Source organism: Aotus nancymaae, unplaced genomic scaffold (assembly GCF_030222135.1).
Source record: "Aotus nancymaae isolate 86718 unplaced genomic scaffold, 86718_ANA_hifiasm-v0.15.2.pri h1tg000002l, whole genome shotgun sequence".
In the NCBI taxonomy this organism is placed as follows: domain Eukaryota; kingdom Metazoa; phylum Chordata; class Mammalia; order Primates; family Aotidae; genus Aotus; species Aotus nancymaae.
This window is the reverse complement of record NW_026988413.1, coordinates 36,803,187-36,828,421: the sequence shown is the minus strand read 5'-3', so window position 1 is coordinate 36,828,421 and position 25,235 is coordinate 36,803,187. Positions and strand designations below refer to the sequence as shown.

Sequence of the window (25,235 nt, the reverse complement as noted above, 5' to 3'; positions counted from 1 at the left end):
GTAAAATAAGGTTTTGCAGAGGTTTTAATTTGTGTTTCCATAATCACTGATGATGTTGAGCATCTTTTTATGTATTAGTCATTTGCATATCGTCTTTGATAAAATCTCTAATAAATGGTTTTACCTATTTGTAAAATTGTGTTACAGTTTTCTTATTACCATATAAGAATTCAATAATATCTTGCATTCATGTTCCTTATCAAATATAGAAGTATAAAACTCCTAGACTATAATTTAGATGTATGTTTCATTCTAGAAATTTTATTGTTTTAGCACATTCAATTCATTTTGATCTGTGGTCTATTCTGTGTTAATATTTCATATGGTATAAGGTTAAAATCTCAGGGGATTTATTTCTGTTTTCTTTTTCTTTTTTTGGACACTCAATTATCCTAATTCCATTTGGAGAAAAGTAATACTGCCTGTCCTTTCCCCATGGAATTGTCTTGGCACATTTGTTAAAAATTAGGTCATCATAAATATAAAGGTTTATTTCTTTTTTTTAATTATAATCTTTAAGTTCTGGGGTACATGTGCAGAATGTACAGGTTTGTTACATAGGTATACACATGCTGTGGTGGTTTTCTGCATCCATTCCTCCTCGTCATCTACATTAGGTATTTCTCCTAATGTTAGCCCTCCCCAGTCCTCCCCATCAGCTGCTATCCCTCCCTTACCTCTCCAACCCCCCAACAGGCCCTGGTGTGTGATGTTCCCTTCCCTGTGTCGATGTGTTCTCACACCATGGAATACTATGCAGCCATAAAGGTTTATTTCTAAATTATTAATTTAATTTTTTATATACCAACCTTTGCCCCAATATCAAATTGTTTGATTACTCTGGCTTCATAAGGTTTTGAAAAAAAATAGTTAACTTGGTATTTGTTTCATTTAAAAAATTATTTTGGCTTTTTATGTACTTTACATTTCCATAAGACTTTAAGATCATTTTGTTAATTTTTATTTTTTAAAAACTGCTGGTACTTTGAACAAGAATTGAATTAATTTTTTAGATTATTTTGGGGAAAAATTACCAACTGGAAAGTATCATATCATATCTTCCAACCCATGAATTTTTATTCAGAACTTTAATTTCTCTCAGCAATGTTTTCTTTTTAAACCTTATGAGCCTCGTACTTTTTTAGTTTTTATTCTTAATCATTTTATTTTTTATTCTATTATAAATGACATTATTTTCTTAATATTATTTTTGAAGTGTTTTGAATATAAAATTGTGTAGAAATACGCCTAACTTTTGCAAATCCATATTATATTCTATGAAAATCTTGTCTTCTTTAATTTTTTGAAATTATCTACATAAAAGATGATGTCATTTGCATATGAGTTTTACTTCTTTTCTCTCTGTTCTTCTTTTGTTCTTTTCTTCCTTACTTTTCTGTCTCAAATCTCAAGAAAAAACTGTTAGATCACACTGACGGAAAAAGGTCTTTCCTGTTTCTGTTACTACAGGTAGAGAAATCAGCATTTTCACAGTGAAGTATCATGTTAACTGTGGGTTTTTCACAAATGTCTTTTATGAAGTGGAAGAGATGTTCCCTCTACTCTTAATTTGTTAGGAGGGTTGTGTTTGCTTCTGACATCTCTGCTGTTTAGTCAGAAGTAGATTTTGAATATTGTCAAATGTAATTTTTGTCCATTATTATGTTAACATCATATTATATTAAATAATTTTGAGATATTAAACTGATTTGGCATCCAACTTGCTCATGGTGCATAATCTCTTTTATAGGTTGCTGAAAAAATTATGCTAATATTTTATTAGGATTTTTGAGGTAGTATTAAAGAGGGGCTTTCAACTGTAGTTTTATATTCTTGCAACATAATTGTATGGTTGTAGTATCATACTGACCTCCTATAAAGAACTAGTTGGGAAATGTTCACTCCTTTACTTGCTAAAAGTGTTTTGGTGGTTTTGTGTTACTTATTCTTCAAATATTAAATAGAATGCATCAGTTAAAATATCTATGCTTTTCTGTGCAGATTTTTAATGACTAATTCAATTTCTAAATGTTTTATATAGTGTATTTGTGCTTCTATATCTTCCTGAATTGGTCTTCAAATGTGTTCCCTTCTAGAAATTTTTCCATTTTATCACAGCTGTCTTTTATTATTTTTAATTTTCACAACTATATCCTCATATAAATTGTTAATGTTTTAATTACTACATATTCTTTTGTGGGGTCTTCTCTTTAATTTTGATTATTCAACTTTACATTGTTGCAGTTGTTTTAGGTATAAGTCAGTAAGTTTTGTTAATCTTTTCAGAGAACAAACTTGATTTTCATAACTTTTTCTGTTGTTTTCTCAGTTCTATTTGATTTCGTTTCTTAAGTTTTTATTATTTTCTTCCCTTTGCTTTGTTTTTGTTTGCTTTACTTTCTTTCTAGTTTCATAAGCTGTGAGCTTACATTATTGTTTTAAGGTCTTTCTTCTTCCCTGATACAGTGACTTTAAATACAAAAGCTATAAATATTCCACAAATATTGGTATGTCACTTGTCTTTTTATTCAATTCAAAGTGCTTTCTGAATTGCCTTGTGCTGTTTTCTTTGCTATGAGTTATTCAGAAGCATTTTGTTTATCAATATTTGAAGATTTCTCACATTCCTTTCTATTGTTTAACTCAACGTTTTATTAGAGAACATGTTTCGTATAACTTAAGTCATTTGAAATTTATTGAGACTCTTTTATAGAGTAGCATATGACGTATTTTGGAGATGTTTGATGAGTTGTGGAAAGAATGCAGATTCTACATTTATTGGGTGATTTATCGTATATATATCAATTAGACCAACTTCAATGATCATGATTTTCTAGACTTCTTGCTAATTATACTTCTAATTGTTTTTGTGTTGTTTTGTCAGTTACAGAGAGTGTAGTATTTAAATGATTATTATCATTTCTTTTTTCTTTCCATTCCATCATTTTTGTTCCAAGTAATTTGAGAATTTGTTAGGGGAATATGGTTCTATAATTATTATATCTTCCTAATAAATTCAATCTTTAATTTCCATGAACTACCACTTTTTTCTTCTTGATAATATGGTGACCTTTGTATAGTATAAGTCTTTATATGGCAATATTGTGTCTATTTTGACTGTCATTGAAAAACTACTTCAGCTCCCTATGTTGCCTTTGCTTGGTATATATTCTTTCATCTTTTTACTTTTTACCCATTTGTGGTTTTCAATCTAGTGGATATCTTTTCTTTTTTAGACAGTATGTAGTTGGATTTAACTTTTCTAATCTGTCTGATAATCTCTGCCTTTTAAAGACAATAATTAGAAGTTTCATACGTAAGGTGATTAGTGATGGATTTCCATTTGGCATTTTGCCATTTGCTTTTTTATATATGCTTTCTCCATTTTTTCCATGTCTTTGTTTCTTATTTACTGCCTTCATTTATGTTACATAATTATTTTTAGCATACTTCTAAAATTCCTCTGTTGATGTTTTGTACTATATTTCTTAGTTACATTTTGTTGGTTTCTCTAGAGATCAAAATATGCATCTCAGCATATCTTCCCTGCATATATATTGCCTTGGCCAGCAATATGCCTTCTCCAACAAAGATAGCATACTTAAGCTATATGAATCATTGGCTTTCCCTGACGTTTGCCAGAAATATCGTTTCTTCCATCAACAATACCACTGGATGTGGGTATGATTTGGCTTTGTATCCCCACTCAAATCTCATCACAAATTGTAATCCCCATGTGTCCAGGGAGGTACCCAGTTTGAGGTGATTGGATCATGGAGTCAGTGTCCCTCATGATGCTGTTATCATTATAGTGAGAGAGTTCTCATGAGATCTAATGGTTTAAAAATGTGGCACTTCCTCCCTCCCTCCCTCCCTCCCCCCCCCCACTATGAAACTCGCCACTATGAAAGACCTGCTTTGCTTCCCCTTCAACTTCTGCCATGATTATAGGTTTCCTGAGGCCTTCCCAGTCATGCAGAACTGTGAGTCAATTAAATTTCTTTACTCATTCTCAGATAGTTCTTTACAGCAGTGTGAAACTAGACTAATACACCTTTGCAAATTGAGTGATCCCTTCCTGGCTGTGGAAAAGAACCTTGCCTATCCTTGCCCTTTTCCCTGTCCTGGCAGAATCTCTGTGCTGACTGAGCTGGAAAGGGAGGGGATCAAGAAGAAATAGACCCAACAAGAATGTCTACTTCTACAGCTCTTACCTGAAGTTTAGCAATATTTAATAATAAATGCTTGTCACATTATTTGCAAGCCTTTGGTTGATATCCAGCATGCTAAAATGATTACTTTGGAAATTTTGATTATCTTTATGGTTTTCTGTGGAAATGATTTGCTGACCTTCTCACTTGGACATAGCAGAGAATTCTCACCACAACTTTTGGATCATGATTTATAAGCTCTTGAATAATTCAGAATGACTGAGTCCAGAGTGTGTAACATACCGAAGGTTAAGGGCCAGGGTTTTCCAAGTGTAGGATATGCAAGACAGCTCAATGAGCCTGCCATCTTTTATGTCTAAATCAGCTTATAACATTAAGTCTACCTTTGGATTAATCCAATTTTGAAAATATCTCCAGGTACAGTGACCTACACTCTAAAACTTGCTTAGTCATGGTACTATGACTGTGTTAGCATATATGTCTAGAAATGTTAACTTATATTTTACCAGAATATTAATGAGGATGTTACACTTGCTTACACAATGAATTGCCAATATAATATTAGATAATTACTGGAAGAAACTACCACTTCTATTCTCCAAATACCCACTTAGGCTCAAGTGGTTATTGGTTTATTCTTAGTAGGATGGTAATAAGATACATTAGGTCGAGAAATCGAGTTTAAACCTGAATAGACAGTAACTTACTCATACAGTGCGTCTTCTCCCAGACATTTAAAACATGTATCTAGAGACAGAGGACAAGGATATCATGCTCAGTTTAGTTCTAAAATTAAATGACATATTTTGGTAGATAGATTTAATTCATATTTTTATCTAGTAATTATTTACTAATGCCTAATTCAGCAGGTATTGTGCAAGTGTAAAAGTTTTAAAAGAAATGGAAAAGGGTCCCAGTTTTCATAGGCTTTTCAGAAAATAAATAAACCAGTAAACCTGTTATCACAATCATTTTGTGAATGATGCTGTAATAGAGATCCCTCAGAGTCTTCCTAATTTATGAAAAGAGAGTCTTCCTAGATTTTGTGAGTCTAAGATGACCATCTGCACTGCCCCAAGTATAGACTCACAAAAATCAGATACAGTTAGATAATTCTGTGCTCATAGATTACAAGGAAACAAAATTTTCCTCACACAGCCAAATCATAGACAACATGGTCACTGACATAATTCACAATGTGAATACCCATGGACATTGTGCATTTAATATAGTTAATAATGTATATGAAGTTATTTATAGCTAAATCATTTTGTTTACTGAATGGTGACATATAGTGTTCACATTGCTTAGAGTTTCCAATTTGCAAGTAATGTAGAAAATGTTACATACCTAACTATTAGTTTTTGAGGAAATGTTTTTCTTTATTCCTTTACCAGTACCTACAGATCACAGATATAGAAATAATGTTTCTACTCAATTTTATTAACTTTTTAATTCTGCATATCTGCATTTAATTTCTGCAGAGAAAATAATTTTTTTCCTTCATTTTGTTCTTTAGTTCAGTTTCTAAATGTATTTCTGTATCTCTTCGTGTCACTTTCATGATAGTTTAATATTGAAAGAATTCAGAAATATGAGATATCACAATTGCAGCCAAAACTCATAAAATTTCAAAGACATTTTACAGCATTCAAAACCATTTTAAAATTATCAAAAATATTTACATGTTTTTGGCATATTATATTAAATGTTGAACAACATCTTTTCTTTTGAAACTTCTTACATATTTTGGATTTCAAGCAAGCTTATACCTCTGGAAGATTTGCTTTGCTCTATTTGATTTCAAGCAATCATAATGAGGAAAGGTAATCTGATACAGAAAAATTAGAAATGTGTTAATATTTCTAATAAGACAGACATAGTAAGATTGGAATATTTATACCTCAAATAGAAATTAAAAGTAACACCATAATATCAAGTATGCTTCAGGTGGTGACATAGACTATTCACACACAAATAAGTAATAAAAAAAGTAAGATAACATTAGAAGGTGAACTTGAGTCAAAGATCTGTGAAAATCAATTAACCAAAAATAGCCTGTTCCAAAGAAATTGAAAGAGATACAAATGAAATCATACTTTAACCTATGTTTGTAATGAATTATATCTGCCAGATGATATTCCAGTAATGTTGTGCCTTTACAAAGACAATTTCTTTTCTTTTTTTTTTTTACAAAGACAATTTCTTTAGGGTTACATGCACTAGGACATTTTCCTCACTCCACATGGAAAGTGCACTGGGATGCTAGGCTTTTATGTCTAAGGATTATTCTTTTCCCTCTAACTCAAAAATATTTTTAACCATATCATTTTGTTTACATTTTGACAAATTCTAGCCCTATGTCTTTGCTTATCAGATGGGCATTTGCCTATTTTTCACTTTCAAATGTAGTGCATTAAGTACTTCTTACTAAGCCACTCTTTGCCTAACTCTATGCTTGGCCTCATACAACCAACATACAAACAAAACATCAGCTCAGTCACTATACTTTCTCCCTCAATCCTTCACTTCTATCCTCTCTTATTCTCTACATTTTTCCCTTTTTTCTCTTTTCTTTTTGTCATTTCTCTTTCAATCTTATTTCAAGGAGACATATATTTCCCATTAAGAAGATATGCTTATGAAGATTTATTGGTAGTAATTATGTGTGTAATACTGTAGCCACAAAAATATTGTAGCCAAAACTGTATAGGTGAAGGAACCCATCATTAAAAAAAGAATGTGAGCTAACCAACTAACAGCTGTATAAATGTAAACAATAAACACAAGTGTAAAATTGTATGTGATAATTGTTCTCAGGACTTTTGTTCTTGTTTTTACTTTTGTGTGTCCTCTCAGATAATAATTATTTTTTCTTTTTTTAACTTTTATATTAAGTTCAGGAGTACAAGTGTAGGTTTATTACATAGGTTAACTTGTGTCATGGGGTTTGTTGTACAGATTATTTCATGACCCAGGTATTAAGCCTAATATCTGTTAGTTATTTTTCCAGATCCTCTCCCTCCTCCTACCCACCACCCTCTTGAAAGCCCCAGTGTGTGTTGTTCCCCTTTATGTGTCCCTGTGTTCTCATCATTTCGTTCCACTTCTAAGTGAGAACATGTTTTTAATTGACAAATAAAATGGTATGTATTTATAGTATACATCTTGATACCGTTTGGCTCTGTGTTCCCACGCAAATCTCATCTCAAATTGTAATCCCCGTGTATCAAGGGTGTGACCTGGTTGGAGGTGACTGGATCCCCCTTGCTGTTCTTGTGATAGTGAGTGAGTTCTCATGAGACTGATGACTTAAAAGTATGGCACATTCTCTTCCTCCTGACACCATGTAAGATGTGCCTTGCTTCCCCTGGGCCTTCTGCCACAATTGGATGTTTCCTCAGACCTCCTCAGCCATGCAGAACTGTGTCAATTAACCCTCTTGTAAATTACTCAGTCTCAGATAGTTCTTTATTGCAGTATGAAGACAAACTAATACACACCAGGACATCTGAATAATGTATGCATTGTGAAATGGCTAAATTAAGCTAATTAACATATGCATTACCTTACCACATCTTTTTGTGTGTGTACTGAGAACACTTAAAATCTAGTTTCTTAATGATATTCAATTATAAAATAACAATATTGTTATTAACTATAATCACTCTGCTGTATGGTAGATCCCTTTAATTTACTTCACTTGTCTAATTGAAATTTTGTATCCTTTACCCAAACTCTCCCCAGTCTCTTCTGTTCCCAATTCCAGAATCTGACAGAAACCATTCCATTCCCTGTATTTATAAATTCTCCTTTTTTTAAATTTCACATATGGGTGAGATCATGTGATATTTGTTTCTGTGCCTAGCTTTTATATTTCACTTCACATAATGTTCTCCAGGTTCATACATATTGTTGCAAAAAATAAAATTACCTTCTTTTCTAAGGTGGAGTAGTACTCCATTGTGTATGGAGAGCACATGTTCTTCATTCATTCATTCGTTGATAGGCACTTACATTGATTCCATGTCTTGGCTATTGTGAATAGTACTGCAATGAACATAGGAATGCAGGTTTCCCTTTGACATCCTGATTGCACTTCCTTTGGATACATATCCGGGAGTTTGACTGCTGGATCATATGGTAGTTCTGTTTTTAGTTTTTTGAGGAACCTCCATACTATTTTCTAGAATGAGTTGACTAATTTATGTTCTTTTCAACAGTGCACCATGGTTCCCTTTTATCTACATATTTAGCAACCTTTCTGTCTTTTTGATAATAGTTGTTCTAAAAGGTGTTAGCTCATTGTGGATTAAATTTGAATTTCCCTGATGATTAATGATATTGAACATTTTTCATATATTGGTGGCCATTGGTATCTCTTCTTTTGAGAAATATCTATTCAGGGCCTTTACTCATTTTTAATTGATTTTTTTTTATTATTGCTGGTGAGTTATTTGAAATCCTTATATATTTTAGATGTTAACTTTATCAGCTGTATGGTTTGCAAATATTTTTTTCCCACTCCATAGGTTGTTCCATCAATCTGTTCATGTTTTGATTGTTATGCAGAAGTTTTGTAGTTTGATGTAATCCTATCTGTACATTTGTGCTTTTATTACTTTTGCTTTTCAATTCGTATTCAAAAAATCATTGCCCAGACCAATGCCATGGAAGTTTTTTCCTAAGTTTTTCTTTAACAGTTTTACAGTCTCCGTTCTTACACTTAAGCCTTTAATGCATTGTGCATTGGTTTTATGTATTGTGTAAAATGAGGGTGTAATTTCATTATTTTTATTATGAATATTTAGTTTTTACAACACCATCTATTTAAGAGACTGTCCTTTCCCAGTTGTGTTTTCTGTTTATTTTTGTCAAAAATCAATTAATAATAACTGTGTGTATTCATTTCTGGGCTTGTAATGTTTCATTGGTCTATGTGTTTGTTTTATGACAGCATCATGTACTGATTATTACATCTTTGTAGTAGATCTTGAGATCAAGTAGTGTGACACCCCAGATTTGTGTTTTTGCTCAAGTTAGCTTTGGTTATTTGAGATCTTTTGTGGTTTCATACAAATTGTAAGGTTGATATTTTATTTCTAGGAAAATCATCATTGAAATTTTATTAGAAATGGTATTGAATTTGTGGCTTGCTTCGCATAATATAAACATTTTAACAACATTAATTCTTCAAATCCATGAATACTGGGTAGTTTTTCATCTTTTTTTGTTATCTTAAATTATTATAATCAACGTTTTATAGTTGTCAGTGTACAGGTTAGTTCGGCATACAGGTTGGTTTTATAGATTCAGTGTACAGAGTATAAGCTCACCTCGTTAGTCAAATTTATTCTTAAGTATTTTATTTTTTGTAGCTGTTGTAAATCAGATGGCTGTCTTGATTTCTTTTTCAGATAGTTCATTTTTAGTTTACAGAAATGTCACTGATTATTGTATGTTGATCTTGTATTCTTCTACTTTCCTGAATTCATTTACTAGTGCTAATAGTTTCCATAGAGCCTTCATGGTTTTCCATATATAAGATCAGGTCATCTGCAAACAAAGAAAATTTAACTTCTTCCTTTTCTATTTGGAGGCCTTTTATTTTTGTCTTTTGCATAATTGTACTGACCAGGTCTTCCAGTACTATGTTGAATAGAAGTGGCAAGACTGGGCACACTTCTCGCATCCTTCTTGATCTTAGAGAAAAAGCTTTCAACTTCTTACCATTGCATATGATGTTCACAGTAGGCTTGTCATATATGACCTTTATTATGTACATTCTTTCTGCACCTAGTTTTTTGAAAGTTTTCATTATGAAGCAATGTTGAATTTAGTCAAATGTATTCTCTGCATCTACTGAGGTGGTCATATGAATTTTGTTCTTCATTCTGTTAATGTGGTATCACATTTACCAATTTATATATGTGGAATCATCCTTGCATCTCTGTGACAAATACCACTTGATAACGGTAAAATTATCTATTTAATATATGTTGTTGAATTGGATTTGCTAGTATTGTGTTGAGGATTTTTGCTTCTGTCTACATCAGGAATATTACCTTGTAATTTTCTCTTTTAGAGTCTTTGTCTAGCTTTGGTTTCAAGGTAATAATAGCCTCATAAAATGAGTTTGGAAGTATTTCCTCTTCCATTTATGGAAATCATTTGAGGGGAATTAATGTTACTTTTTCTTTAAATGTTTGGTAGAATTCAGCAGTGAAATCATCAGGTCCTAGGCTTCTTTTTTGATAGGAGACTTTTATTATTGACCAATCTCCTTACTCTTCATTAGTTTGATCCGACTATTTCTTTATGACAGTTGCCTTTTTCAGCAATTCACTGTAATCAGGGACTTTTCAGGAAGGGATATGAGAAATTATAGGTTTGGATCTAGAAGTTAATTATTCTGGATAAAAATGCCTTTCAACATGAACTACATCCAGTGTAAATACCAAATCCAAGCTAACAAAAGCCACTGCCACCAGCAAAAATGACAAGGAGCTGCTGAATTGTTGTCAAGAGAAGTTGCTAGGATTGCTTCATGGGGACAGTAGTGAAAGCCTTATCTGAAAGCTGAAGATAGGCCTCACTTCTTTCTTTAAAATATTCATTGCACACTGCGTTGAGAATTAATCATCTCTAATTGCATTCCTATATGGGGATTGCATAGAGAAGATGGCTAATATTTTATTGTTATCTTCAGTAAGAAGAAAGAATTACAACTCCCTAATAGGAATCCTGGTGGTATAAGAAACTTACAGAATATCTATCGAGGACTCAGATTATCTGTATAAACCATAAATTCTTGGCTTCATTTTGCTGGACAGAAGCATGTGTCCTGTGGAAAGGGGCTGACAGACATAAGAATGCACAGCTTATTATTATAATCATAATTAGTTTTTATAATTAGTCTTGTGCTAATATTGAAATAGTTTTGGAGATTTAGTCCACATTTACATGGATTTTGTTATACTGCTTTTTAATAATGTATGCTAAAGTTATGTTTTTAACAGTACAAAGTATATTCTCACTAGGAAGCAGAGAAAGTTTTAAATTTTCAAATAAGAAAATTAAATACATTAGATCATGTTCATAATACTACTTTGATGAAATAAAAGTTTATGAAGATGCAGACATATCATTAATACTAATGTATATGAGATATATAAAAGATAACAGAATTAAGAGCATGTTCAGGGAAAAAAATGTTTTACTTCTTTACATGGATTTAGGGCAAGTTAACACTAATAATACCTAGACATTTGCTTTATAAAATGCAATTATTCTTTGTTTTTACTTGAAGAAATTTGAGAGTGTGAGTATATTTTTGGAGATTGAGTTAAGCAGACATAACTACAAGCTGCCTCACCTTTCTTATCTCTTGCTCTGAGAAGTTTTAGTTAAACCTCAAACTTCAGAAATAAGATATGGTGTCACTAAGAACCAATACAATCTCATACTATGTGTTTGCCAATAGAACAATCTTTTTGTTTGAAATGCTTATCCCTTTCCAATGCACAGAATATGTCGAAAAGATTTTTACATACATTTGTCAGATAAATATTAGATGCAGTTCTTGTAAAATTTAATAATGCAGAGTACTGATAAGTAGATGTATAATTCACGTTCTGGTAATTCAAATTCTGAAATATCTTGGAGGGTAAAAAGAAAACAAATATATGACCTCTTTGGCTATTTGAATGGGTGTTTGTTGGTAATAATAAAAAAATCAGGTCTACTGAGTGATATCTAAGACAAAAAATTTCTTCTTTTCAAAGCTATTTTGCATATATCACATCAGTAGTTTAGCTGTCATTATCAACAGTATCTGTGCTATCATACAGGGGTCCCCAATCCCTGGGCCACCAACTGCCACCAGTCCTTGGCCTGTTAGGAAGTGGACAACACAGCAGGAGGTGAGCCGCAGGTGGGTGAGGTAACATAAGGAAAAGAGAAATATATTCTAACTGAAAAGATCTGTTTAGGCTTCCTATGATGAGTATTATTTTTCAGTTTTATTTTATATTTATTTCTGTAATTATATGTATACATAAATACAATAATTAAATGGATTAGAAGAAATATTTCTAATTAGAGATTTCTCAGGTATGCTCTGTATTTTGCTTTCCCTGCTGAATGACTCCCTAAAAATATCCCGTGTCACATCACCTGTGTAATTCAGAACAATGTACAAATACTATCTACTTGTTTGCTATTATGAGAAAATATCTTTGTAATACTATTTCAAGGAATTCTTGAGGTGAATGAAAAGTCTGAATATTAGTAACTGCCCATGGTTAGGTTTGGTAGAAGAGCAACTAAAATATTATTTTGTTAGAGGATAAAATAGATATAGGCCAGGTGCAGTGGCTCATGCCTGTAATCCCAGCACTTTGGGAAGGCAGAGGTGGGCAGATCACAAGGTCAGGAGACCCAGATCATCCTAGCTAACACTGTGAAAACCTGTCTCTACTAAATATAAAAATAATTAGCCAGGCGTGGTGGCACATGCCTGTATTCCCAGCTACTGGGGAGGCTGAGGCAGGAGAATTGCTTAAATATCAGAGGCAGAGGTTGCAGCAAGACAAGATTGTGCCCCTGCACTCTAGCCTGGGTGACAGAGCGAGACTCTGTCTCAAATAAATAAATAAATAAAATAAAACAAAATACATTTTAGTTTCATATTTCCGTGTATATCTCTTGATACACTTCAACATTTGGCAGAACAACAGTGTGTTTTTGTTATCTTTTTATTCCAAATGGCATACACAGTACCTGTCACAGAATAACCATTTAGGTAGCTATTTAAAGATGCATATATGAATGGATGAATGGCCAGCTGAGTCAGGTTGCATTTTGGATGGGCTTGAAAGTTATATGGGTTTACATGGGACGTATGGAGGTAAAAATAAAGAATTTCAGGAGAAACAATTTCAGGAAAGGTTTAGAAGTGGAAAACTGCAGGACATTTTATAAAAAATAATAGTGGCTGGTAGTAGAAGCATATGAGAAAAAAAAAGTATAGTTCAACTTAACCTAGGACAAATTATAAAAGCCAAATCAACATCTTTTTTAAAAAAAATTTTATTGTGTTCATATAAAATAAAATAATTTTACCTATAGATGGAATCCTAAGGACTATGTTAGAGAATGTGGTGTTGATAAATCAAAGTAATTTTCTGCTCTTCTTTGCATATACCTCATATTTGCATATCCTATATTTATTCTATATTTAGGATTTACAAAATTATGTTATGTAAAATGATTACTATAAGTAAAGCAAATGGATATACCTATCATCTCACATGTTTTTGTTTTGTGTCAAGAACAGCTAAAATTTGCTGATGTCCTGTGAATTGGGTATTTAGTACAGTTTTATTACCTGTATGTCTGCATATTGCACATTATATCTCTAGACTTCTTCATTTTACATACCTGCAATTTTTCATGCACTGACCTACATCTTTCCAATTTTGCTCCACAACCCCATCCATCCCTTGATAATCAGGTTTCTTCTCTGCTTATTTGAGTTTTTTTTTAATTCTACATAAACGTGAAAGACCAATAATAAGCAAGGAAATTAAAGCTGAAGTAAAATGTCTCCCAGAAAAAAAATAAAAATAAAAACCCACAGGGGCTCAATGGCTTCACTGCTGAATTCTACCAAATATTTAAAGAACTAACACCAACCCTACTTAAACTATTTCAAAGAATAGAGAAAAGAATAACTTATTCTACAAGGCCAATATTACACTGATACCAAAACCAGATAAAGAAGCATAAAAAGAGAAAACTGACGCAAAAATCCTAAAAAAATACTCACAAACTGAATAATAGTAAAAAAAATTTAAAAATATCATTCATCAGAGCTAAGTAGGATTCATCCCAGTGATAGAAAGATGGTTCAAAATATGCAAATCAGTCAATGTGATACATTATGTCAATAGAATGAAGGAGAAAAAATTTTCGATCATTTCAATTTATGCAGACAAAATATTTGATATAAGCATTTTTCTGTGACATATGGAAACACAAGGATGCCACTTTACCAGTTTTTATTCAACATCAGTGGGAGTCAAGCTAGAGCAATCAGACAAGGGAAAGAAATAAATAGTCTCCAAACTGAAATGGAGGAAGTCAAATTATTATTGTTTGCAGATGATAGGTTCTTATATTTAGGAAAACATAAAGACTCCCCCCAAGGAACTGTTGGAACTGATAAATAAATTTATTAAAATTATTGAATACAAAATCAACATACAGGTTGGAGTGCAGTGGCACAATCTTGGCTCACTGAAAGCTCTGCCTCCCAGGTTCAAATGATTCTCCTGCCTCAGCCTCTAGAGTAGCTGAGATTACAGCTACTTTTAAGATAGAGCTACCAAACACAGCTAATTTTTGTATTTTTTTGGTAGACATGGGTTTTTAGCATGTTGGCCAAGCTGGTCTCAAAATCCTAACCTCAAATGATCTGCTCACCTTGGCCTCTCAAAGTTCTGGGATTACAGGTGTGAGCCACCACACCCAGCCTTTCCCTCTCACATAACACTACTATTATTAAGTTATTGATACACCATAATAAATACTTTGTGCTATTATTTTTGAACATACTGTTATATGATAGAGCAATTAAAAATTAAACAATTATATTTTACCTTTTTTATTTCTTTAACATTCTTTATGTAGATCTGAGTTGCTGAACAATATGATTTTCTTCTCTCTGAAAAACTGTAAAAATTTCTTGCAAGACAAATATCTACAGTCAAATAAGTACCCTCAGTTTTTGTTTACTAAGAAAATAATTCTCTTTCACTTTTGAAGAATAATCTGCTTGATACACAATTGTAGGTTAATGGTTGTTTCTTTCAACACTTTAAATATTTTACTCCACTCTATTCTTGGTTGCATCATTTCTAAAGAAAAATCCAATATAATTCCTACCCTGTTCTTCTACAGGTAAGGGAATTCTTTTTTCCTCTAGCTTTCTTCAACATTTTTTTCCTCTCTTTGATTTCCTGCAGTTTAAATATAATGTGCCTAAGTATAGCTTTTTGGTATTTATTCTTCGTGATGTTCTCAGGAACCCCTGATCTGTGCTCATATCTGTCATTAGTTTTGCAAAGTTCTGTTATTATTACTGCAAATATTTTTTAGTTTTTCTTTCCTATTGTCTTTTTTGAATTTTCTCTATTCTCTTTCTGGTATTTTGATTATTTATATGTTATGCATTTTGAATTTTTTCCCAGTTCTTTGGTATTCTGTTCAATCTTTTCTGTTCATATTTTTTCTTTGCAGTTTTGGAAGTTTCTATTTATTTACAGATATTTTCACTGACTGATCCTTTCCTTTTTCATGTGTAACCTAGTGATGAGATCATCCAATGTATTTTTCATTTCTCCTAAGAGTATTTTGAATTCTAGCATTGCTTTGTGAATTTTTAGAGTTGTCATTTCTTTGCTTACAATAACCATCTTATACATTTTTCATATTTGATCCCTTAGAATATTTATCTTAGCCATTTAAATGTCTTATGTGATCATTCAAATTTCTGCCGTATCTGAGTCATTCTAATGTTACTTTGTCTCTTCAGACTGTGATTTATTTTAGCATTCCTGTATTTGTTGAAAGCTGGAAGTGATGTATCCAGCAAAGGGAACTGATACAGACAGATCCCTAGTGTGAAATCTTTTTATTCAGCTAGAAATTAAATTGTGTTCAGTGTTTGCTGTAGTTATGGTGTGTCAGAGGCTAAAATGTCTCCTAGTTGTATTTGCTTTTGTCTCCCTTATTGTCAGTTATCTTTCCTAAAGATTTTTATATAGTTAAATAGGGTTTGAGATTTTTAGGTTTTTAAGCTATATACCCCGGTTATTATATAGGAACCCTACTGATGTGGTAGTAAGGTGTGGTTCATTGTGAAACATTATATAATTTTATGATTAGGTACTCAATATTTTAGTGAGCCAGAGTTAGGTATTTCACATCCCCCAAATCAGTTAGCTTCTAGAAAACATCAGCTAGTTTGGCTTTGGCTAAGTAATTTTATATAAGTTATGCCATGTTAAGGTGAATGGAAACATCTGAATTTATTTCATAGTGGTTACCTTTTCTCCCCGCCCTGCTTGGAGTGTACATTTCTCAGATTTACATATATATACACACATATATATTATTGCACTTTAGGCTCTGGGGTACATGTGCATATCATGCGGGATTGTTGCATAGGGACCTACATGGCGATGTGATTTGCTGCCTCCATCCCCCCGTCACCTATATCTAGCATTTCTCCTCATGTTATCCTTCCCCAACCTCCCTACCCCCTGCTGTCCCTCCCCTATTCCTCACCAACAGACCCCAATGTGTGATGCTCCCCTCCCTGTGTCCATGTATTCTCATTGTTCAACATCTGCCAATGAGTGAGAACATGTGGTGTTTGATTTTCTGTTCTTGTGTCAGTTTGCTGAGAATGATGGTTTCCAGATTCATCCATGTCCCTACAAAGAACACAAACTCATTGTTTTTTATTGCTCCATAGTATTCCATGGTGTATATGTGCCACATTTTCCTTGTCCAGTCTATCATCAATGGGTATTTGGGTTGGTTCCAGGCCTTTGCTATTGTAAACAGTGCCACAATGAACATACGTGGGCATGTGTCTTTATAATAGAAGGATTTATAATCCTTTGGGTTTATACCCAGTGATGGGATTGCTGGGTCAAATGGAATTTATATTTCTAGGTCCTTGAGTAATCACCACACTGTCTTCCACAATGGTTGAACTAATTTACACTCCCACCAACAGTGTAAAAGTGTTCCTATTTCTCCACATCCTCTCCAACATCTCTTGTCTCCAGACGTTGTAATGATCACCATTCTAACTGTCATGAGATGGTATCTCAATATGGCTTTGATTTGCATTTCTCTAATGACCAGTGATGATGAGTATTTTTTCATATGTTTGTTGGCCTTATATATGTCTGCTTTTGAAAAGTGTTCATATCCTTCGCCTACTTTTGAATGGGTTTGTTTTCTTCTTGTAAATCTGTTTTAGTTCTTTGTAGATTCTGGATATTAGCCCTTTGTCAGATGGGTAGATTGCAAAAATGTTTTTCCATTCCATTGGTTGCTGGTTCACTCTAATGATTGTTTCTTTTGCTGTACAGAGCTCTGGAGTTTAATTAGATCCTATTTGTCTATTTTTGCTTTTGTTGCCAATGCTTTTGGTGTTTTAGTCATGAAGTTCTTGCCTATGCCTATGTCCTGAATGGTTTTGCCTAGGTTTACATTTCTCAGATTTTTTCTGTGAGAACCTGGCTGGATTCCTGAAGGTAAAACTAATGAAACTGTGGGTCCTACCAAGACTGGGCTCCCTAGGTGTTTTAATTTTCAGGCTACTCTTCCACCCATTTTTCAATCACAATTTAAGGCTTCCTTATCTTTGTTGGCTACAGCAGTGGGGTTTGGTCCCCAGGCTTTTGCTCCTTGTAAGTTGTAATTCTCCATATCTACTTGTCTGTTTCTTTAGTTTTGGGGGTGAAAGTTTGCCTATGATCTCAATTCTCTGATGAATGTTAGAAGAGTTCTTGACTTTTCAGATTCTTCAGGGTTTTTTTTTTTCTTTTTGGTTTGTCAAGATTGATGTAGTGACTTTCAAGCTCTTTCCATGTCAGGTGCAGAAGCAGTAGGTACTTTAATATTTAAAAATTCAAAACAAATTCTAAAGACCGTAGAATTATTGACCAAAGTAGAAGTTCAATTAATATATTTGTAAGATCTGCTTCAATATCTTAGAATTTAATAGGCAACTGGGCCATAAACTGTATTAAAACATTATGTAGTGTATTTATCTTAGGCAATTGATTCCTTTACCATAATTCATCATCTATACAAGCCAAAATTTATCGGAGTGGTTCATGCTTGCTGTCAAAGAATTTTAATGTAATGTTAACCAGAATTCAGATTTTAACATTAACATCAATTTAAATTTTGCAATGATTTAGTGAAGCTACTAAAAGACTTAATTTGCTTTAGAGAACATGGGACACTCTTGTTGGCTTTAGAAACTTATTTAATAATAAAATTAAAATGTAAATGTCCTGAAACTCAGAAGATATTGACATCTTAAATAAGAAATTAGGTTTTAACTATTGTCATGAAGCAGGTGATATGTTTCTTACACCCTACAACTTGCATTTTTTGCAAATGCTCCATGGATCTGATGCCTACAGCTGTAAATCATTAACTATAAGCTCATAAATGACTTTGGAAATTAGTTGGAGGTTAATTCTCTGCCTCATTGCCCCCACTCCTCTCAATTGGACAAACAGTAATTGATTTTGATGGCATTCACAAAGTATTTTACCCTGTTGAATAATGGAGTAGCACTCCCAGAGACGTCCCCTGGAAACAGGTACAATTAAGTGGATATCAATGAGATGTCATTAAGAGTTTATGCTTGTGTACATAATCAATCTGTGTCTACCTTTAGCAGTTGTATTGCTTTAGGGGAACTATCAATTCTAAGATGTCAAAATGCTTTATATGTTGTACCAAATATTTTTTACTTAAGTAAAAGATCCTTAATAGATCCTGGTAACTATTCAATATTTTTTACTTAAGTAAAACATCCTGAATGGATCCTTGTAACTATTTAAACATGGTAACTACACCAAAATAGAAGTCATGATTAGATGATTAAAGTAATTAACTTATTGTATCTAATCATCACTTATGTATATGTATCATGCTAAATTTATTGAAGGCAATAAAGCCAACATTGAATCCACTAGGGGCATTTTGGTAGGCAGAATTTTTACCTCCCTCTCATTCCCTAAAATATATCTACTTCCTAATCTCCTAAAACTTACATGGCAAAAGAGATTTTTCTGGTATGATTAATTACATCTTGAAATTGAAAAATTATGTTTGGTTATCCTAATGAGCCCAATAAAATCTCAAATATTATTGTAGGTAAAGGAGAGAAACAAGAAGGTTAGTTTCAGATAAAGTTGAAGATACTATACTTTTAGCTTTGAAAATAGAAGAAGAGACCATGAGCCAAGGAATTCAAGTGGCTTTCTGGAGATGATTTTTAAAAAAGCAAGAGAACTGATTCTCCCCTGGAGTCAACAAAAGGAATGAAGTTCTGTTAACAACTTGATTTAGACAAGTAAAAACTTAATGTGCACATCTGACCTCCAGAGCTTCATGATAAATTTGTGTTTCATTAAGCCACTTAGTTTCTGTCAATTTGTTACTGAGGTAAAATAAAATATTACATAGAGTTGAAAAATTCTGGGATACTCTTGATGATGAGGGCAACATAACGATGAACAATTGCTGAGTTACTATTGTGTGCTGAGCAGTAGGTCTAATAAATTTTATGTATAATTTAACAATCACATCAAATCTTTATATATAGGTTTGGTGATTATTATATGTATATAGGTTTGGTGATTATTTCCATATTACAATGTCAACAGAGTCCTTGAGAGTCTATACAGCTGGCTTAAACAGCTGTAGTAAGACTAAAGCTAGAATTCTAACAAAGGAAGTTAGATATGGAAGGCACTAAAATACCTTATTTTCCTCTATAAAATGTTTCATTTTTACATAACAGCTAACATTGGGATGATATATTCATTTTAGTGGGTCCACCAAAGGTATCTGTAAGGATTAAATCCAACTCCTGTCTTTAGCACTACCAAAATAGTATAAAAGAATAATTTAAAACAAATCACGAAGAGTCTTCTATTCCCTGCTAGAATAGGGGTTATGAAAGCTACACATTGAAAAGATACTATTATTGTCTTCAGGAATTGTATACTCTATTTGAAAATAGAACAATCTGGAATATTCAAATACACTTTTCAATCTTTAATTAAAATCTGTTCTTGGGCATTAGCCCTTGAGCTAGCATTTCTATATGCAATTTAATAATTGGGAAGAATTGATGATACTGTGTTTTGTAAAGTATCCAAACAATGAGGGGAAGTATTAAATCAAATCTAGGCTCCACCAAGTTTCTGCCTAGGAAGTTTATTGAAATATCTCTTGATTTACTTGAATTTTATTTAAATGTCTTCCTTCTGAATCTTTCATATGGTAAAGGTTTGTGAATCTGAAACAGGAAAACTATTGGAGCTAAATTTACATATAAATATTTCAAGGCTTGGAGTACTTCAAAGCATTAATTGATAAAATGAGATAAAAATGTTTACTTTTATGATTAGTATGTTGTTTGAAGAATGTAATGAACATATTACACCTAGGACAATGCCAGAAACTCAGATGTACAAGTAGACAATGCTTCCACTATTTTGTATTTTATATTTTTAAAAGTAGTCATTAGTATAAGGTCCAATTTCATCTGAGTTCATGCAGTTTGTGTGATATAATTTAGATTGCATTTCTGTGTCACCAACTGAGTTTGCCTGATTAAATCCTATGCTCCTCTCTCTTTAAAAAATTGTTTGTGGAGAAGCACAGAAGGCTTTCTTTTTTCCTTTGTTCTCTTCTCTGAACTGTGTTTCATTAAGGTCGAGCACAGAGTCCTTAGAGGCTGGATAGAGCTACTAATAATAGGTCTAATAGCTGGAGTGTAATTCTTCCTCAGATCTATAGCTTTACAAGAATACTATAATTGTTTTCTTCAAGCGATCCCAGAGCTGAATGTTTAAACAATGAAATTGTTTCAAAATAGGTTTTACTGACAATTTTCCACTCAATAATTGGAGCTGCCAATGAACTGCCTCTATGAACTCAGTTTGCTTTTCTTCTTTGAGGAGGCTGATGGCTGTCTGAAGTTTTTCAGAGATTCTTTGATTCTGCAAAGAATTAAGTACATTTTCTTTTTCCTCTCAACTCCCTCTTTATATGAGTAGTTGGTTTTCACGACAAAATTTAGCAGAAAAACATTCTCAAATAATAAATAGATTCTGCCTTAATAAAGTATATGTTATGATTGTTCCTTTCGATTTCATTCTTGAGATGATTACAAGGGTATTTTTATTTTGTGATGTCTTTTTGTCTTATAATTTTAGCAAAAATGCTACCTTATATATTATTTCTATTTGGCTACTCTCTATATATGATTCTTTCTTACTATGGTTCACAGCCTTGTATTTAATTATAATTTAATAGTTGTTGTAATAAATACATAATTAATCAAAACAGAATATTTAAAACAGCCTGAAAAATGTTTCCAGAATCCAATCTAGTCTATACTTCATCTGATTATGGAAAAATATCAATTTATGTTTCTCATCAGCAGGAACAATCTATCTTTCATATTTGACTCAACTATACTCTCTGCAAAACCTTTTCTGCATGTCTGGATCTTTAAAAATGGAAAGTATCATTGCTAGTAATGACTTTGGTATTTCAATGATGGTGTATTAAAGAGTGCAGATGGTATTATCAGTTGGCAGAGTTACTGTACATTTCTTTTTATTTTTATGAAGTAGAATATACCACAAATAGCAGTACTTCCTTAGTGTAAGATATGTTCTTGTTGATATATAGTTGCCAGTTAACAATTATAAAGTAATTAATTGTGAAAATTTGCTTCCAATTGTGGAGAAATAATAAAGGTAGCATTTAAGAATTAAAATATTCACAAAACAACATCATTTATTTTTTTTGAGACAGAGTCCCACTCCATCACCCAAGCTGAAGTGCAGTGGTACGATCTCATCTCACTACAACCTCTGCCTCCCAGGCTTAGATGATTCTCCCGCTTCAGCCTCCAGAGTAGCTGGGATTAGAGGTATGTGTCACCACCAAACCCAGCTAATTTTTTTCTTTCTTTTTTTTTGTGTTTTTAGTTAGAGACAGGTTTCATCATGTTGGCCAGTTGGCCAGGCTGGTCTTGAACTCCTAACTTTAGGTGATCCTCCCACCTCAGCCTCTCAGAGTGCTGGGATTACAGGCATGAGCCACAATGGCCAGTAGAAAACAGCATTTCTAATGTGCTCAGAAACAATATTGCTATATTTTTTGTATCTTTTTCTAGAGATGTTAATGCCACAAACTGAGTTCAATGCAATCATATTTACTTTATAGATGTGAAAAGAGATAAAAATATGACTCAGGGTTTTCGGTGGCAAAAATAGGATAGTTCTCATTATTGTGAATGCATTTAATGTCTTATCCAGATTAAATATCCCTCAGCAAAAGTGCTTTGATGAAATGTTTTGCAATGGATGTATATTTTAATTACTGATGTGACTTTTTCCCCATATATAGGTATTAATTAGATCACATTCAAAGTAACCAAAAACATTTCACTATCTATCTACATAAACTAGAATATCAGATTCCTTCAAATTTCTCTCTTCAAATTATTTCTTGGTCTCTCAGGGGTATGTCACACACATAATCCTTTTGTGTCCTTTTACTCCAGTCTCCCTCATTGACTTCTGTCTGAGAAGCCAAATGAGATGGTATTGTGCTACTGCTACCAGTATCCTCCATTATAACAAAGGAAGGCTTTGATAAAAGTCCTTCTGTTCCTTGATGTGTCATGATTTTAAGACATGCTCTATTCTACCTAGAAGCGGAACGAACTCCTTTTTCAACCTGCCCCATATTTTTTTACCTGCGTATCAAAAACATAATGCCTTTGTCTCACAGAGTCCTTCATGAAAATAGTTGCTTTCTTTTTTTATGTAGACTTTCTCTTTACATGTTGCCTTCAGAAAATGTATCCAAGAGGCTGTAATGACAAGTGAGTTTTGACTGCTTGAGACAAATAACACACTTGCTTCCAGGACTTCAAATGATCTTCTACCTTGTAAAAACTTTTCTCTTTCAACAACAAACTTTCCATTGGACTTCTCTAGGGTCTATTTGCTATATCATTATTTAAGGCTAGTATTTTAGAGTCAGACATGAGAGACAAGCTCTATTTACGTGGAAACCTCATTGAAAGGAAATCATAAAGATTTTTAAAGTTGTCATGTTTGTATCATGTTCAAAGGCTAATGAAAAAAATTAACAAAAGAAAGAAAAATGCTTACACCATATTTCTATAGCTTGTGATGATTGGAATGTTCAATATTTTCCTGAAATAAGCTTTTAAATAAGAGAAGTCAGCCTCATCTCCATTCCTACAATAGGCTGACTTACTTAATCTATTCTTTATTTAGTGCTTTCAAAAAGAAGATAATTTTGTTTCCCCTAGCAGCAATAAACCTCCTAAAAATAGATTGAAGTTCAGAATTATTTTTATCTTTTATGTACTCTCATTTTGATATAAGTTGATTAATAGTCTAGTTTTCAAAGCATAAAAGGATTCTCATTTTGCTTTCATGACTTTTTTTCTAAAAATTCAAGGCATGCTCATGAACTCAATGAAAATGTAAAAAAATATTACTTCTTTTAATTCTAAGATGTTTGTATCAATTTTCTCTAAAACATGTTTGCATTCTTATCAATCTTTTTAACTAAAGGTATAAAAGGAAGATTTTGCCTTATGAAACACAGTATTCGTGAATATTTTTTCTTTCATTTTCTGTTGTCTTCTGTGTCTTTCTAGGAGGCAATTGTAAATACAAATCCATAATTGATATCTATATTTAGAATATTTATATGTCATCTATAGCCATTATCCATCTATCTGCTAATGTAATTATTATTGAGACTATAAATAGTGGATGTGTAGAATAAGAGGAATCTGGGTACAAATTTTTGAGTAACACTAATGTAGAAACAAAAATGATGAGAAAAAGAAATTCTGTATGTGAATAAGGTGTAATGGTTAAACAGGCAGGAGAAATAGAAAAAGAGGGAGAGACATGTCAAGTTGTGCTTATAATAGAAGTGTGTAACTTCTATACCCTTTAAACATTTTACTCTATTATGCATTGGGCACAATGCAAATTTTATCTTGTTTGTTTGAGATGATTACTATGGCTGCCACTCAAATTGTACTATATTCCTGAAATTATGTATATATTTTCTTGTTAAAGAAAAATTTCTCAAATAACTATTCTCTCCTTACATTTTGAATATTAACAGTAAAACATCATATTGATATGATCCTTTTTATGAATAATACATTTGACATATTTTGCTTGATCAAATTGCATGGCACACTACAAATCAATAGAACAATTTGCTAAACTTTTACCTGTGTTATTTTTCACAACTGCAGGCAAAGACTTATCAACATGACTTGTCTCATAAAATCAGAAGGCTTTCACATGTGTTGACATCTAATATATTTCAGGAATTGTTCTTAGAAAAGGATTTCAGAAATAAGAATACTTTGTATTCCATTTATTAGAGGACTCACTTCTATTGAATCTATTCTTATATTCATTATGCTTTTATAGAACAGAGGGAATTTGGTGAACACTATCTAAACATCTGTTTCTTCTATTTGACATTTTGAGGTGTGAAGTTTTGAAATCATTTAGGCTGATAAAATATCTAAAACATCATCTGTTGTGGAGCCTTACATTTTTGTCCTTTATTCAGGTGTGAGATGAAGGTTTTAGAAAAAAATAGTATTTCTTTTTATTTTAAATATAGAAACTAACAATATGTTTGTTCACAATACGTGGTTTACCAATCATGATTCGTATATGGAAAACAAAAACAGTACAGATATTTTGTGCAAAGATTATTTCTATTATTTGCAGGAATTCCAAATCTTTCAAACAAGTAGGTTGCCTTTCCTATTATTATTATTTGCCTACTAATAGTCAACAAGTAAGCAATGTAAGTAATAGCTTTTCATTTTCCTTTAGCCAATCCCAATCTCAAAATCTCCCTAGTCTCAAAATATGTAGGTAGTGCCAAAGCAGTGAAGTTATTTTAGATATCTTCCTTTTGAACCCAAGCTAAATTTTTACTTACGGATCTTTTCAGCCTGATACATACATTTCTTTCGGACTTATGCCAAATTCTGCAAAACAAACAAACAGAAATACTGGAGATTTATGAGCACATATTAATTTTTCTAACAGTTAAAATCAGTTTTCTTTTTTTCCTCTCTAAATCAGTGAAAATTATCATAAATCAGAATGAAATTGGATTTTTCAGTCACCTACC

The 25,235-nt window shown here is 32.5% G+C and overlaps 2 long non-coding RNA genes across 2 annotated transcripts in view; one reads left to right on the top strand and one right to left on the bottom strand.

Annotated features, from left to right (window-relative positions):
* Positions 1–25,235, top strand: part of LOC135269480 (uncharacterized) — a 144,025-nt gene that overhangs the window by 108,181 nt on the left and 10,609 nt on the right. The window contains exon 2 of the long non-coding RNA XR_010337766.1: positions 21,828–21,945. This is a non-coding gene — a long non-coding RNA (uncharacterized LOC135269480). The remainder of the gene's footprint in view (positions 1–21,827; positions 21,946–25,235) is intronic.
* Positions 1–25,235, bottom strand: part of LOC135269473 (uncharacterized) — a 65,943-nt gene that overhangs the window by 37,365 nt on the left and 3,343 nt on the right. The window contains exon 2 of the long non-coding RNA XR_010337763.1: positions 25,041–25,089. This is a non-coding gene — a long non-coding RNA (uncharacterized LOC135269473). The remainder of the gene's footprint in view (positions 1–25,040; positions 25,090–25,235) is intronic.